Consider the following 12453-nt stretch of genomic DNA (forward strand, 5'->3'; position numbering starts at 1 on the left):
GAATAAACAATCTATTCAATGAAATAATATGAGAAAACTTCCCAGAATTGAAGAATGAGACAGAATCCCAAATCCTAGAAGCCTACAGGACGCCGAATGTGCAAAATCATAAGAGATCCACACCTAGACACATTATAATGAAGATGCCCAACATACAGAATAAGGAGAGAATTTTAAAAGCTACAAGAGAAAGGAAGCAGATTACATTTAGGGGTAAACCAATCAGGATAACAGCTGATCTTTCAACACAGACTCTGAAAGCTAGAAGATCCTGGAATAACATATTTCAAACACTGAAAGAAAATGGGTTCCAGCCAAGAATCGTGTATCCGGCGAAATTAAGCTTCAGGATGGAAGATGAAATTAAAACCTTCCACGATAAACAAAAGTTAAAAGAATTTGCAGCTAGAAAACCATCTCTTCAAAAAATCCTTGGCAAAACATTACAGGAAGAGGAAATGGAAAATAACAATGAAAACCAACAGTGGGAGGTAGGACAATAAAGGGGGGAAAATAATCAAAGAAGAAAACAAATCAGGTTTAGTAACATTAATAAACAAATATGGCTGGAAGAACAAACCATATTTCAATAATAACCCTAAATGTTAATGGCTTAAACTCACCAATTAAGAGACACAGGCTAGTTGAATGGATCACAAAACAAGACCCAACAATATGCTGCCTACAGGAGACGCATTTGATAGGAAAAGATATACATAGACTGACGGTGAAAGGTTGGGAAAAATCATATCACTCATATGGACTGCGGAAACAAGCAGGAGTGTCCATACTCATATCAAATAAAATAGATTTCAAGCCAGAGTTAATCAAAAGGGATAAAGAGGGACACTACATACTGCTCAAGGGAACCATACACCAACAAGACAACAATCATAAATATATATGCCCCAAACAATGGTGCAGCTATGCTCATCAAGCAAACTCTTCTCAAGTTCAAGAGTCTAATAGACCACCATACAATAATCATGGGAGACTTCAACACACCTCTCTCACCACTGGACAGATCTTCCAAACAAAACTTGAATAAGGAAACTATAGAACTCAATAACACAATTAATAACCTAGACTTAATTGACATATATAGAATATACCACCCAACATCAAGCAGTTACACTTTTTTCTCAGCAGCACATGGATCCTTCTCAAAAATAGATCATATATTATGTCACAGGGCAACTCTTAGACAATATAAAGGAGTAGAGATAATACCATGCATCTTATCTGATCATAATGGAATGAAACTGAAAATCAACGATAAAAGAAGAAAGGAAAAATCATGCATCACTTGGAGAATGAACAATAGGTTACTGAATGATCAATGGGTTATAGAAGACATCAAGGAGGAAATTAAAAAATTCTTAGAGATAAATGAAAACACAGACACAACATATCAGAATCTATGGGACACATTGAAAGCAGTTCTAAGAGGAAAATTCATTGCTTGGAGTTCATTCCTTAAAAAAAGAAAAAAACAACAAATAAATGGTCTCAACTTCATCTCAAAATCCTAGAAAAAGTAGAGCAAAACAACAGCAAAAGAAGTAGAAGGCAAGAAATAATTAAAATCAGAGCTGAAATTAATGAAGTCGAAACAAAAGAAACAATTGAAAAAATTGACAAAACTAAAAGTTGGTTCTTTGAAAAAATAAATAAAATCAACAGACCCTTAGCCATGCTAACGAAGAGGAGAGAGAACTCAAATTACTAGCATACGGGATGAAAAAGGCAATATCACAACGGACACTTCAGAAATACAGAAGATAATCAGAAATTATTTTGAATCCTTATACTCCAATAAAATAGAAGATAGTGAAGGCATCGATAAATTTCTTAAGTCATATGATCTGCCCAGATTGAGTCAGGAGGATATAGACAACCTAAACAGACCCATATCAATTGAGGAAATAGAAAAACCATCAAAAGACTACCAACTAAGAAAAGCCCAGGACCGGATAGGTATACAGAAGAGTTTTACAAAACCTTTAAAGAGGAACTAATACTAATACTTTTCAAGCTATTCCAGGAAATAGAAAAAGAGGGAGAACTTCCAAATTCATTCTACGAGGCCAACATCACCCTGATTCCTAAACCAGACAGAGACACTTCAAAGAAAGAAAACTACAGACCAATATCTCTAATGAACCTAGATGCAAAAATCCTCAATAAAATTCTGGCAAATCGGATTCAAAAACATATCAAAAAAATTGTACACCATGATCAAGTAGGATTCATCCCTGGGATGCAAGGCTGGTTCAATATACGGAAATCAATAAATGTTATTCACCACATCAATAGACTTAAAAATAAGAACCATATGATCATCTCAATAGATGCAGAAAAAGCATTCGACAAAGTACAGCATCCCTTTATGTTCAAAACTCTAGAAAAATTAGGGATAACAGGATCATACCTCAACATAGTAAAAGCAATCTATGCTAAGCCACAGGCTAGCATCATTCTAAATGGAGAAAAATTGAAGGCATTCCCTCTAAAATCTGGAACAAGACAGGGATGCCCTCTCTCACCACTTCTGTTCAAAATAGTCCTCGAAACACTGGCCAGAGCAACTAGACAGACGAAGAAATTAAAGGCATAAAAATAGGAAAAGAAGAACTTAAATTATCACTATTTGCAGATGACATGATTCTATACCTAGCAGACCCAAAAGGGTCTACAAAGAAACTATTAGAGCTAATAAATGAATTCAGCAAAGTGGCAGGATATAAAATCAATACGCATAAATCAAAGGCATTCCTGTATATCAGCGACAAATCCTCTGAAACGGAAATGAGGAAAAACACTCCATTCACAATATCCTCAAAAAAAAAAAAATACTTGGGAATCAACCTAACAAAAGAGGTGAAAGACTTATACAATGAAAACTACAGAACCCTAAAGAGAGATATAGAAGAAGATCTTAGAAGATGGGAAAATATACCCTGTTCATGGATAGGCAGAACTAACATCATCAAAATGGCGATATTACCAAAAGTTCTCTATAAGTTCAATGCAATGCCAATCAAAATCCCAACGGCATTTCTGGTAGAAATAGATAAAGCAATCATGAAATTCATATGGAAAAATAAAAGACCCAGAATAGCAAAAACAATGCTAAGCAGGAAGTGTGAATCAGGCGGTATAGCGATACCAGACTTCAAACTATACTACAGAGCAATAGTAACAAAAACAGCATGGTACTGGTACCAAAACAGGAGGGTGGACCAATGGTATAGAATAGAGGACACAGAAACCAATCCACAAAACTACAACTATCTTATATTTGATAAAGGGGCTAAAAGCATGCAATGGAGGAAGGATAGCATCTTCAACAAATGGTGCTGGGAAAACTGGAAATCCATTTGCATCAAAATGAAACTGAATCCCTTTCTCTTGCCATGCACAAAAGTTAACTCAAAATGGATCAAGGAGCTTGATATCAAATCAGAGACACGGTGTCTGATAGAAGAAAAAGTTGGCTATGATCTACATACTGTGGGGTTGGGCTCCAAATTCCTCAATAGGACACCCATAGCGCAAGAGTTAATAACTAGAATCAACAAATGGGATTTACTCAAACTAAAAAGTTTTTTCTCAGCAAAAGAAACAATAAGAGAGGTAAATAGGGAGCCTACATCCTGGGAACAAATCTTTACTCCTCACACTTCAGATAGAGCCCTAATATCCAGAGTATACAAAGAACTCAAAAAATTAGACAATAAGATTACAAATAACCCAATCAACAAATGGGCCAAGGACCTAAACAGACACTTCTCAGAGGAGGACATACAATCAATCAACAAGTACATGAAAAAATGCTCACCATCGCTAGCAGTCAGAGAAATGCAAATCAAAACCACCCTAAGATACCATCTCACTCCAGTAAGATTGGCAGCCATTACGAAGTCAAACAACAACAAGTGCTGGCGAGGATGTGGGGAAAAGGGTACACTTGTTCATTGTTGGTGGGACTGCAAATTGGTGTAGCCAATTTGGAAAGCAGTATGGAGATTTCTTGGAAAGCTGGGAATGGAACCACCATTTGACCCAGCTATTCCCCTTCTCGGTCTATTCCCTAAAGACCTAATAAGAGCATGCTACAGGGACACTGCTACATCGATGTTCATAGCAGCACAATTCACGATAGCAAGATTGTGGAACCAACCTAGATGCCCTTCAACAGATGAATGGATAAAAAAAATGTGGCATTTATACACAATGGAGTATTACTCTGCATTAAAAAATGACAAAATCATAGAATTTGGAGGGAAATGGATGGCATTAGAGCAGATTATGCTAAGTGAAGCTAGCCAATCCCTAAAAAACAAATGCCAAATGTCTTCTTTGATATAAGGGGAGTAACTAAGGAGAGAGTAGGGACGTAGAGCATGAGAAGAAGATTAAACAGGGATGAGAGGTGGGAGGGAAAGGGAGAGAGAAGGGAAATTGCATGGAAATGGAAGGTGATCCTCAGGGTTATACAAAATTACATACAAGAGGAAGTGAGGGGTAAGGGAAGAATAATATAAGTGGAAGAAATGATTTACAGTAGAGGGGGTAGAGAGAGAAGAGGGGAGGGGAGGGGAGGGGAGAGGAGGGGAGGGGAGGGGAAGGGGGATAGTAGAGAATAGGATAGACAGCAGAATACAACAGACACTAGAATGGCAATGTGTAAATCAATGGAAGTGTAAATGATGTGATTCAGCAATCTGTATACGGGGTAAAAATGGGAGTTCATAACCCTCTTGAATCAAACTGTGAAATATGATATATCAAGAACTATGTAATGTTTTGAACGACCAACAATAAAAAAAAAATACTCAGATTACCGTATAGTTTACCTGACATTCTTAAGGGAACTGTGGGAGCAAAGAAAGACCTTTGCAGGGCAAACCAGTCGTGTAGTCTCCCCCAGTCCCCACCTCCAACTTTTATTTCCTCCTTTCTTAGAATTTTACCAGAGCTGTTAGTAACATGTAGAGAATGGAACATTCTGTTATCTTTGACCTTGAAATCTCTGTAAGTCCCCTTAATCACCCTGCCTCCCCAAGTCCAGATCTGTTTCCTCCGGATTCCATTGGTAAGACATTCCTCATGACTTATCTCAAAGCTGTTGCCATTTTGTGCCAAGGATGAATAGGAAGCCATTCTGTCATCATTTCCTCCTATTTTTTCATCCTCTTTTTCTAGTTATGAAGTGCCTTAACCAGTATGATTTGTGAGTCTGATTTGACATTTTTGTATAACTTTGTGCTTTTTGACTCACTGGCACTTACCATCTTCCCCTCCCAACTTTTAAATTGTGACAAAAATCCATTGAATTAATAAACCCCATTTATTCTCAGACTTTTTTGTTAAGACATCAGATAGAATGTTTTGAGACTGGCTTTCTCTTGGAGAAAGACAGTTTTTCCTTTAGCTTGCAGGCAATAGCTATTCAAGTTCCCCTAACCCATGTTCTTTTGAATTCAGAGGAGGATTGGTGTCCTTATCACTCCTCACTGTTACTTCTTGAATATTAATCTTTCACTTTCAAGTAAAAATTTGACTCTTTGAGGTTTCTTTTTTGAGGTTTCTACCATTAATTATTACTCATCTACCAGCCCTTCACCTCCTTCATCTGTTGTGGCAAACCGGCCTCATTGCTTTCAAAGTTCTGTCATCAGCCTGGATGTTTTCAGTACAACCTGTCCAGTACCTGGCCACTTGGTTTCCTGACAGTTCATTTGTTCATTAGTTTAATATTTTGTTCAAGCATATGCACATTTATTTATGTAAGTATTCATTTATAGAGGGTTTTTTGTTTGTTTTTTGAGCTGAGTGTGGAGTCTCTTGCCTATAATCCCAGCAGCTCAGGAAGCTGAGGCATAAGGTTCACAGGTTGGAGGCCAGCCTCAGTAACTTAGGGAGACCTTGTCTTAAAAAAAGACTGGATATGTAGCTCAATGGAAAAGTGCCCCTGGTTCAAACCCTAATACCAAAAAAGAAAAAAAAAAATCATTTTTTTAAAAACACAGTGTAAAATGCCAAGCCCTATGCTAAAATTCTTTAGATACAGTGATGAAAGCAGGGAGGAACACAAAATCCCCCAAGATATGGTCCTGAAGTTTACACTGTAGTGTGGGGGAAAGACGTTGAGCAAATAGCAGCTTGTCTGAGGAGAAGATAACTGAGCTGAGACCTCATAGGAGGAGTAAATTGAATGGAGAAGGGAGTCAAGAGAGTTCCAGATAAAGTGAGCTGCATGTGCAAAGGCCCAGTGATGGGGGTTGGACAGTGGTGTGGTGAGGAGAACGGTGGTGCGGTGAGGAGAATGGTACATTTAAAATGGAAGAGGACGGGTGGGTTGGAACTCAGAGAAGGAGGGAGAGCATGATACAAGGTGGGGTCAGAAAGATAGGCAAAGTCCAGACCATTCAGGATCTTTTTAGGTTATGTTAGGATTTGTTTGTTTGTGGTGCTGGGGATTGATAGTAGTAAAGCATTTGCCCGGCATATGTGAGACCCTATGCCGGGCAAATGCTTTACCACTAAGCTATACTTCAGCCCTATGTTAAGAATTTTGATCTTCATTCTAAGAGCTCTAGGAAGCCATTGAAAATTTTGTTTAACTATTTAGACTTCTTTTTCAAAAGATAATACATGTGAATTATTAGAAGTTCAAAAGGTATAAAAAGGTATTTGGTGAATGGACAAATCTTCCAGCCACCTAGCTTCCCTTCCTAAAGGCCATGATACCAATTTCTGGATTATTCTAAAAGTAGTTTGTGTATATATACACATACACCATACATCATTTTCTCTGTTCCTCTTACAGATTGTAGCACACTCTTCATGTTTTGCCCTTTCTTTTTCATATAATGTATCCTGAATATTGTTACATATCAGAACTCTATAGATTGACTTTATTCATCCCTGTAGCTGCATGGATTTTCCATAATTTCCAGTTCTAAATTCATGGGTGTGTAAATTGTTTCTAGTACTTGAATGTTTCAATCTATATATATACTGTGAATATTTTTGATACATGTCATTTAGTGCTGATATATCTTTACAATAAATTCCAAATTTAGCTATCTTTATTTTATAAAGGCTGAATTTCTTTTTTTCAGAGCATTTATATTAGTTTGTAATCCTACCTTTATTATTGTGTCTGCTTCATCTTTCTCTCTCAATCTCAGTTACAAGCTCCATCAAAATAATGTCTAGTATGAAACAGATGCTCAGTGATATTTGTTGAATAGATGAACGAATAAGGAGGTATGGATAATAGATAAGAGGGTGTTTGAATTTCAAAAAGACTGGAGAAGATTTGAAGTGGCTATTGTGAAAATGGAGTAAATGAAGGTATGAATACTCAGGATGGCCAGGAAGCCCAATGCTGATGAGAATGGAGACCCTTTATTTATAGCAGGATCAATCTGTGCAGTTGGGTGATTTTTCCCCCTCTCCTGGTTTTTTTTTTTTTTTATGTTTGGGTTGTAGATGGACACGGTACCTTTATTTATTTATCTTTATGTGGTGTTGAGGACCGAACCCAGTGCCTCTCCCATGCTAGGTGAGTGCTCTACAACTGAACCACAACCCCAGCCCTCCTCTCCTGTTTTTTCAAAACAAATTCATCCCTGATTGCTGTGGATGGCAGCTGGGGTAAAGAAGCTATTAGTCCTCAAGAGTCTGCAGTAATGGACTGTAGAATCTGAGCTGTATAAGGAGGGAGATGAAGATGTGTCCTTAATATCTCCTCTCCTCCTCTTCCCGAACAATCTCATCTATGCTCATAGTTTTAGTTACCCTATGAGAGGAGAGAGCAAAGTCCTTTTCAGAAATGGAAAGAAGGCCTATATGGCTTGAACACACAGATTTAGGACTGAAGTGCCATAAGAAATAGGTTGGGGAGAGAGGTCTGGCTCACAGACTGTTAAGCCCTCTGCTTTAGGTTCAGGACCACACAGTCAAGGTCTACTCTGTTGAAATGGTTTTCCTTTTACTTTTTTTTTTATATATATATAACAGGCAGATAAAGAGGAATCATGTGTTGTATTGTTACTGATAGACAGTAGAGGTGCACTCTGGGCTAGAAGTAGGAATCCATATTTGAGAGCACTGCAGAGTATGTAGTAATTGAAGCCATGGCATGAATGAAATTAAATATGAAAAAAACTATATTTCACCATACCAAATCACTTTTAACTCTTGACATGTTCTTTCTAAGCCTTGAGCCTCTGCTTGTTTATTTGGATTTTCACTTCCCTATCTCCTTTGTTTTATTTCCTTCTTATCCCATAAGTGCCAGGTTACTTATCATTTCCTCAGGGAATTTGTGTGCACTTTTATATTTAGCTTTTTACTCTCAAGATTATGTTGTTATAGTTTTTAATCTTGCAATATGGTCTTTATAATGACCCTTTTTAACATATATACTGGTGTGTGTGTGTGTGTGTGTGTGTGTATGTGTGTGTGTGTGTGTGTGTGTGTGTATATATATATATATATATATGTATGTTATAATTTACTTAATTTTCCTCCTAGAAAGAGCTGTTATCATAGAATATGCAAAGGTAGAATGGCTGCCTTATTAATGAGTTCAGAATTGTAGAGGGCAATTACAAAGGCTTGAAAATACCTGGAGTTGTTTTAGAAAGGATTTTAGCCCCAGATGGGTTGAACTTAATATCTTTCTAAAAAATCCTCCTCTGTTCCTGAAATTTGATGGTTCTTTTATTCTTTTATGTTTGTAGCCTAAGTGAATGTGAACATCTTGGGTGTTTGTATATAAATATAAATTTCAAGAAGTTGAAGACATTGCTCTCAAAAATATAAGGAGCATATGTATCTGAGGCTTATTTAACTCAAGAATGAGGGTATAAGTAGTAAAACTTTTGAGGAAAACAGATTTATGTGATCATGATGAAATAAGTTTGTAAGTTAGATAAGAAGCATTAATAGTTTTGTTAAGACAATAAACCTAAACTTTTTCTATTATATCTCTTAATAGAATCAAAGTCAGCCAGGTGTGGTAGCACATGCCTGAAATCCCAGCACTCCAGAGGCTGAAAGGAAGATTGCAAGTTCAAGGCCAGCCTCAGCAATTTAGCAAGGCTCTAAGCAACTTAGACCCTGTCTCAAAATTAAAAATAAAAAGGGCTGGGGATATAGCTCAGTGGTAAAGTGTCCTGGGTTCAAGCCCCAGTCCCTGCTTCCTGCCAAAAAAAAAAAAAAATCGAAATCATTTATAGCTTATCAGTATTCTATAAGTTAACATCTATATTTAGGTTCTTTTCAGTAGTAAAGAGTAAGTCAAACAAAGGTACTTTTTCTTTAAAAAAATTTTTTTTATTTACTTACTTTTTATTTGTTCTAAATAGTTATACATGACAGTAGAATGCCTTTAGACATATCATACATAAATGGAGTATAAATTCTCATTCTGATTGTACATGATGTAGTTACACAGGTTGTGTAATCATATATGCACATAGAGTAATAAAGTCTAACTCATTCTACTATCATTCCTACCCCCATACCCACTCCCCTTTCTTCACTCCCTCTGTCTAATCTGAAGTATCTCTGTTCTTCCCTGATCATCCCCCACCCCTCTTATTGTGACTTAGCATCCTCATATCAGAGAAAACATTCAGCCACAAAGCTACATTTTCTTAGACAAGAGTTTAGCAAACTTTTTTTTTTTTTTTTTTTTTGGTGCTTAGGATTGAACTCCAGGAGTGCTTTATCAATGAGCTAAACCCCCAGCCCTTTTTAATTTTTTTATTTTGAGATAGGCCTTGATAAATTGCTGAAGATGGCCTCAAATTTGAATTCTCTTCCCAGCCTCCTGAGACATTGGGATTATAGGTTTACATCTAGTTCAGTCAGGCATTACCTCATCTGGCTGGCAAACTTTCTCTTAAAGGGCCAGGTAGTATTTTAGGATTTGTGGGCTTAATAATGGTCTGCTTTACTCTACCACTTAGAGCAAAAGCTGCCCTAGACAACATAAATAAATGAATGTGACTCTGTTCTAATAAAACTTTATTTACAAAAACATGAGGTAGTCCAAGTCGGCTCCTAGGCATAGTTTATTGAATCTGTAATGATATTCTTTTTTCACTCTTGATACTGTTTTTTTTTTTTAAGAGAGAGTGAGAGAGGAGAGAGAGTGAGAGAGAGAGAGAGAGAATTTTTAATATTTATTTATTTATTTATTTTTTAGTTCTCGGCGGACACAACATCTTTGTTGGTATGTGGTGCTGAGGATCGAACCCGGGCCGCACGCATGCCAGGCGAGCGTGCTACCGCTTGAGCCACATCCCCAGCCCAACTCTTGATACTGTTAATGACTAGGCTCTCTTTCTTTTTTTATTTCCTGTGATTTGTCTGACAAGGGTTTTATTGATCTTTCAAATAACCAGATTTTAAGTTTCTTCATTTTTTTGTTTGTTTGCTTTTTATTTCATTGATTACACTTTGTTATTTCTTTTTTCTTATTTGGGGGTTTAATTTTTTTTTCAAGTTTTTATGATGAAAGCATATGTCTTTTTTTCTATTTAAGTTTAAACTTTATTTTTTTAAATTTAAGTTTAAACTTTTAGTTTTCCTTTTTGAATGCATATGTATATTTACATGAACAAAAATGCTTTATTTTTAAAAGTCTAAGTAAGACCATAATATATAGATTTTGTGAAACTTTTTTAAACTTAAGGTATTATGGTGATACCTCTGTGGCTGTATATAGAATTTTACCTCATTCTTTTCCATTGCTAAATTGTATTCTAGAGTAACCATTTCCATACTGACAATTAGGTTCTTCAGATATTTCATTAGTATAAATCTTAATATAATGAACATTTTTACGTATGTTAAATCTTTATATTAGTATAAATCTTAATATAATGAACATTTTTCCAGGACAGAGGTGCACAGAATATTTTTATTAAATGTTTAACTTATTGAGTAGCATTCAGAAGAAATAAATGATTTTTGCATGATTTGCCACACTAAATATAATTGATGATCATTTCTTTGTTTGAATGTTCTTATTTTGTTTATGGGCTTTGGCACCCAGAGCATGAAGTTTAAAGAGATACTTCCTGGGGCTGAGGCTATAACTTAGTGGTTAAAGTGCTTGCCTCATATGTGTGAGGCGCTGGGTTCAATCCTCAGCACCACATAAAAATAAATAAAGATACTGTGTGTTTATCTACACCTAAATAAAAATAAATAAAGAGGTACTTACCTGTCAAGGATGCTTAAAGCTACCCTGATGTGACTCTGAGAGTGAACATCTTAAGTTTTGTATCTGGGATTCCTCTCTTGCCTTACTCTTGTTCTGTTCCTCTATAACCCTGACCACGTGGTTAAAAACACCTGTGTAATACAGACCTTAAAAATTAATTTATAGGGGCTGGGGTTGTGGCTCAGCGGTAGAGCGCTCACCTAGCATTTGCAAGGCCAAGGGTTCTATCCTTAGCACCACATAAAAATAAATATAAAATAAAGGTATTGTGTCCAACTACAACTTAAAAAATTTTTTTTTTTTTAAAGAGAGAGTGAGAGAGGGGAGAGAGAGAGAGAGAGAATTTTTTTTTTTTTTTTTTTTTTTTTAAAGAGAGAGTGAAGAGAGAGAGAGAATTTTTAATATTTATTTTTTAGTTCTCGGCGGACACAACATCTTTGTTGGTACGTGGTGCTGAGGATCGAACCCGGGCCGCACGCATGCCAGGCGAGCGCGCTACCGCTTGAGCCACATCCCCAGCCCTTAAAAAATATTTTTTAAAAATTGACTTATAACAACTTTTCTTTAGAACATTTTTTTTTTTGAGTGGTGTTGGGGATTGAACCCAGGGCCTTGTGCATGTGAGGCTCTCTTTCATGACATAATTTTTTGGTAATCTTTACTACCACTCTGGCTAATGCCATACTATCAAAGCCACTTGACTTTGATGGCAAACAATTGGTTACAAAACATATGTACCCGTAATCTAATGAGGTCAAGAATACTTAGTTTGTGTTGCTACCAGTTCTAGCTGGTTCAGCCATGTGTTCTGGTCCCATAGTCTTAATATTGTCCCTGCAGGATACCTTGGAGGTCAAGTGTTAGGACTCTGTCCCCTGGAGTCTCTGTATTTCTTTCTTTTAATACCTACTTATTTATTTTTATGCAGTGCCGAGGATCAAACCCAGTGCCTCATGTGCTAGGCAAGTGCTCTGCCACTGAGCTTTAACCTCAGTCCTAGTTCCATGTATTTCCATGAGAATGGTGCTTTTTAAACTTTCATCTTTTTTCTGTTTCTTAAACTGAAATTCTGCATAAGACTGTATGAGGCAGGAACTCATTGAGATGGGGAGCCATTGGCCATTGATGAATGTGGAACAGTTGTCCTACAAGCTAAAATCTCCTGAGCCAAAAAACATTGTGTTTCACGTCCTCTCTTC

At 36.6% G+C, this 12453-nt stretch overlaps 1 protein-coding gene across 6 annotated transcripts in view; it reads left to right on the forward strand.

Moving 5' to 3' along the window:
* Window positions 1-12453, forward strand: part of KIAA0319L (KIAA0319 like) — a 118964-nt gene that overhangs the window by 31055 nt on the left and 75456 nt on the right. The window lies entirely within an intron of this gene.

Source organism: Spermophilus citellus (assembly GCF_964194105.1).
Source record: "Spermophilus citellus genome assembly, chromosome: 9".
NCBI classification, from domain to species: domain Eukaryota; kingdom Metazoa; phylum Chordata; class Mammalia; order Rodentia; family Sciuridae; genus Spermophilus; species Spermophilus citellus.